The following is a 5000-nucleotide window of genomic DNA, read 5'->3' as shown; positions in this document are numbered from 1 at the left end:
AACTATTATCAAATAAGAAAACATTGTTTTCAAGTACGAGTTCTAGGAGAAAACATAAAAATTCAGCTTTTTCTGTATGCAAAAAGTTATCTTTTGTCATCAGATTGAACACCATTTCAATGCCAATGGTGTTGGGAATACACGTGAATAAAGATTCCACGTCTGCTGTCAAGAAAACCAATGATGAAGTATAACCATGCTCAGTCGAGAACTCATAAAAAGCTCGCAGGAATTCTTCTGTGTCTTTAAGGACATATGTATAGTGTCTTAGAATCTGTTTAAGTTCATAGTCTAAGTATACTGATATAGGTTCTGTAGCCCAACCAGCACTTGCCACAATGGGTCGAAAAGGTGGTAACTGAGGGTTCTTGTGGATTTTTGGCAAACCATGTAGTCTGGGCACAACCGGGTGTGTCACTAAAAAATAATCAAATAATCGTTGACACATACTATTAATATTTAGACAGTCTTGTAGTGCAGACCGGATCTGTGTTATAATGTCATTAATGATGGTTAAGTCAATTTCTAGATATGCATCACTTCTTAGCATTGTCAACATAGCTGTACTATAATATAAACTGTCAAGGACAACAACCGGTCCTCCTTTGTCAGCCGGTCTGACTATAATGTCAGTGTTATTCTTAATGCTATCAAGGGCTGCACGTTCTTCTGTTGTTAAGTTATTCACATCGTCAGAATCAAAGAAAAAACTATCATTGTAAAGGTCTTTGTCCATGGCATTAAGAAAAACTTCCAAGTTGGAAGGTAAACCTGGTATAAAATTACTTCGTTTCTTAAAAACAACATTTTGTGATTCTGAGTTAGTTCCCATGGATAATTTCAAGGCAACCTCTCTTGCAAACAATCTTAAGGCTACTAGAACTTCACTTTGGTCAACACTGGTTGAGGGAATAAATTTTAGGCCCTTATTCAATAAACTTACTTCTGCTGATGATAAAGTGTGTTTAGAAATATTCCACACTAACTGTCGTTTGCCCACATCTTCTTTATAGTCCGTACCTGGTAATTTGGCGGTGCTTCCTTCCTTTTCACTCCTCTGGAGACATCCGAATCTATCGATTTCTTCCGCGCTGGTTTGTATGGCAAAGGAAAAGCCAAAGTATCACTACTGTGTTGATTGTCTGTGATCAGCTTCCTCCTAACATCCATCGCAGGCCGCACTATATCCACCGATACATTGGTTTCTGTAGTAGAGAGAATCGGAGCTTCCAAAGGAGTGGAATAGTTAGAGGCCACATGGGGAGACGACTGCAATACCGTCGCACTCTGAAGCGTGTCGTTACGCAGTTCTGCGTGTTTGGTGGGAGGCGTCTCTTCAGACCTTCTTCCTCTTTCAACATGTTGACGTTTCGCATTAAATTCATTCACAGTGCCTTTCTTTTGATTATTGCTAATGATCGGACCTGCACTAGCACCCTCTAGTGTCTGTGCATAAGTTAAGTCACCAAAGTTCCTTGTAACACTGTTTTTGGGCCACGTGAAAACATTTTGTTTCTTATAATCCTGGACATCACGCAAAAGTTTTTTCTTTTTCACATCCATAAGTTTAAATTCATAGCGTGATACCTTGTCCATAAGGTCTTGTATATAGACATCGGTGGAATTTTCACCATATAGGCTGTAAAGTTCTTCCTGTTGTTTAATGATAAGATTGCGCAAATCAGTCTCAACGGGAAAGAAAAAGTCCAAGATGAGCTGCATATAAGCTTTACCAGTTTCCAGATTAAGTTGTTGCCATCTGGTAAGCAGCCCAGGATATGTATTGCCGTAACTCGGCATTGTTAGAATTCTTAGACCACGCGGTACTACTTTCATCTGGATGCAAGCTTCAAGATGAAAGCGTTGGCACATAAACCGCTTGTATTTAAATAAATTGTCTTCTAAATCCCGTTTAAGATTTTTGATCTTTGTATCATCAGCTACTCTGGCGGGTTGTTCAACACTCGAATCGGACCCAAAATCAATATTTAATAGTGGATTCATAGAGGGAGCTAAGAATCCTCTAAACTTGTTTACAAAATTATCGGTAGCGTTGGTAGGTGCTACATCCATGCTGACTGCTGCCCCAGTACCCTCCATATAAACAACAAAGCCACAAAACCCCGAAGATAAATAGCAGAACTCCAACTGGCAGTATATCAGCAACTTAAACGCTAAGACAAAACGAACTGACCACTTTCCACGTATCGAAGTATAAAATATTTAATCAGACAAAACAGATAGAGCATAAAACGTAAGCGCTTTCACGGACGACCTGTCCGCTTCCTCAGACGTAAATTCATACAGGAACTACACCCTTTTATAACGCTTGCAATTAAGCAGTTAATTAAATAACAATTAACTGATGCATAAAAATAAATACAATACAGGCGTAATATCTAAAAAATATACTGTCTACAAAGATAAAAACATGTACTTAGACAATGTGAAAATATATTGCATAGCAACTGCTTGGCCAGCAATTAAAAACTATCAAACTAGTAAACTGCCCACATATAAACTAATACACAAAGACAATTGCAATAAAGGCATACTGTCTAAAAATGCTATCTACAAAAGAAAAAGCATTTACTGGAAGTAACATTATAAAAATGTATTAATCACAGCTGCTTAACCAGCAGTTATGAACTAAATACAATCAAACTATAGAACTACCCGCATATAACCACGGGAAATGTAAAAACTTATTACCTAAGTGGTCTACCATTCAAAATGGGCTTAAGGGGAACAGTTTCATTCAGACCACTTCCACGGTGTGCCCCCAATCTCAGAATCCATCGTGTTTCCGCAGTCTCAGTCAGGTTAACCACATCACCCAACCTGGGATTTTCTTGAACTATATGTAAAATTTGAAATAGAAACATATGTGTGGAATTAGTGTTCATTACATGCTTGGCAATAGCATTATATGCTTCATTTCTATGTATACAATAATAGTGGTCACGAATTCTCTCCCTCAACGATCGATTAGTTTTGCCAACATAGTAGCAAAAACATACTTGACACTGTGCAACATATACTAGGTTCTTGGAGGTACAGGTCCCAGAGCATCTAATGTTCCAAAGGACACCTGTATCTGGATGTCTAAAGAACCTGGATTCATTAATATATTGACACTGTAAGCATTCATTGCATTTCTTAGTACCCAGTTGCCAAATAGGGCATCCTTCCAAGTATTTGGAGTTAGTATAACAAATCTTCTGTTGCAATGTTTGACAATTTTTGTACACAAAATGAGGGAAATTGCCCACTAATTGTTTGGTACTATTATCAGAAGTTAGAATGTTCCAATTATTGGACACCAAGTTTCTAATTTTATTGATGTTACTACAATATGGGATGATAATGGGAACATTTTTATCCACCCTGGCTCTATGGACCGGTCGATTAATGACACCGGGGCCATAGTATGGTCTGGCTCTGTTTTCCCTAAGATGTCCCATTTGTGCCTGCACCTGATCAATCTCACTTTGATTGTAACCCCTACTCAAAAATCCATTTTGCAATCTTCCCATTTCTTCCTTAAAGATTCTATCATGCAACAAAGGCGTGATGCTCTCATAGCTTGCCCTTAATGATATTGGTAAAACAAGCGGATTGTGCATACTCTGTCTGTGCAAATACGGGGATTGGTAACAAGCCTTCCTAAATAATTTAGTCTTGACAGTAGCATCTTCCACATATACATTAACATCTAAAAAATCAATACTGGATCTGGAACATGTGCCAGAAAACTTTAAAAACTGACAAGTGGAATTAAGGTAACTAAAAAAGTCAGAACACACAAAATTAACATCATCTATCACAATAAACAAATCATCCACAAATCGTCTAAAAAACTTCAAGGAAGAAAGGGAAACAAGGTTTTCTGGCACATGTTCCAGATCCAGTATTGATTTTTTAGATGTTAATGTATATGTGGAAGATGCTACTGTCAAGACTAAATTATTTAGGAAGGCTTGTTACCAATCCTCGTATTTGCACAGACAGAGTATGCACAATCCGGCTTGTTTTACCAATATCATTAAGGGGCAAGCCATGAGAGCATCACGCCTTTGTTGCGATGATAGTGTCTTTAAGGAAGAAATGGGAAGATTGCAAAATGGATTTTTGAGTAGGGGTTACAATCAAAGTGAGATTGATCAGGTGCAGGCACAAATGGGACATCTTAGGGAAAACAGAGCCAGACCATACTATGGTCCTGGTGTTATTAATCGACCGGTCCATAGAGCCAAGGTGAATAATAATGTTTCTATTATTATTCCATATTGTAGTAACATTAACAAAATTAGAAACCTGGTATCTAATAATTGGAACATTCTAACTTCTGATAATAGTACCAAACAATTAGTGGGCAATTTCCCTCATTTTGTGTACAAAAATTGTCAAACATTGCAACAGAAGATCTGTTATACTAACTCCAAATACTTGGAAGGATGCCCTATTTGGCAACTGGGTACTAAGAAATGCAATGAATGCTTACAGTGTCAATATATTAATGAATCCAGGTTCTTTAGACATCCAGATACAGGTGTCCTTTGGAACATTAGATGCTCTGGGACCTGTACCTCCAAGAACCTAGTATATGTTGCACAGTGTCAAGTATGTTTTTGCTACCATGTTGGCAAAACTAATCGATCGTTGAGGGAGAGAATTCGTGACCACTATTATTGTATAATGAAATGAAGCATATAATGCTATTGCCAAGCATGTAATGAACACTAACTCCACACATATGTTTCTATTTCAAATTTTACATATAGTTCAAGAAAATCCCAGGTTGGGTGATGTGGTTAACCTGACTGAGACCATGGAAACACGATGGATTCTGAGATTGGGGCACATCGTGGAAGTGGTCTAAATGAAACTGTTCCCCTTAAGCCCATTTTGAATGGTAGACCACTTAGGTAATAAGTTTTTACATTTCCGTGGTTATATGCGGGTAGTTCCACAGTTTGATTGTATTTAGTTCATAACTG

This window comes from Protopterus annectens, chromosome 6.part0, assembly GCF_019279795.1.
Source record: "Protopterus annectens isolate FY-2018-M chromosome 6.part0, PAN1.0, whole genome shotgun sequence".
NCBI lineage: Eukaryota > Metazoa > Chordata > Ceratodontiformes > Protopteridae > Protopterus > Protopterus annectens.
This window is presented reverse-complemented; position numbering follows the sequence as displayed.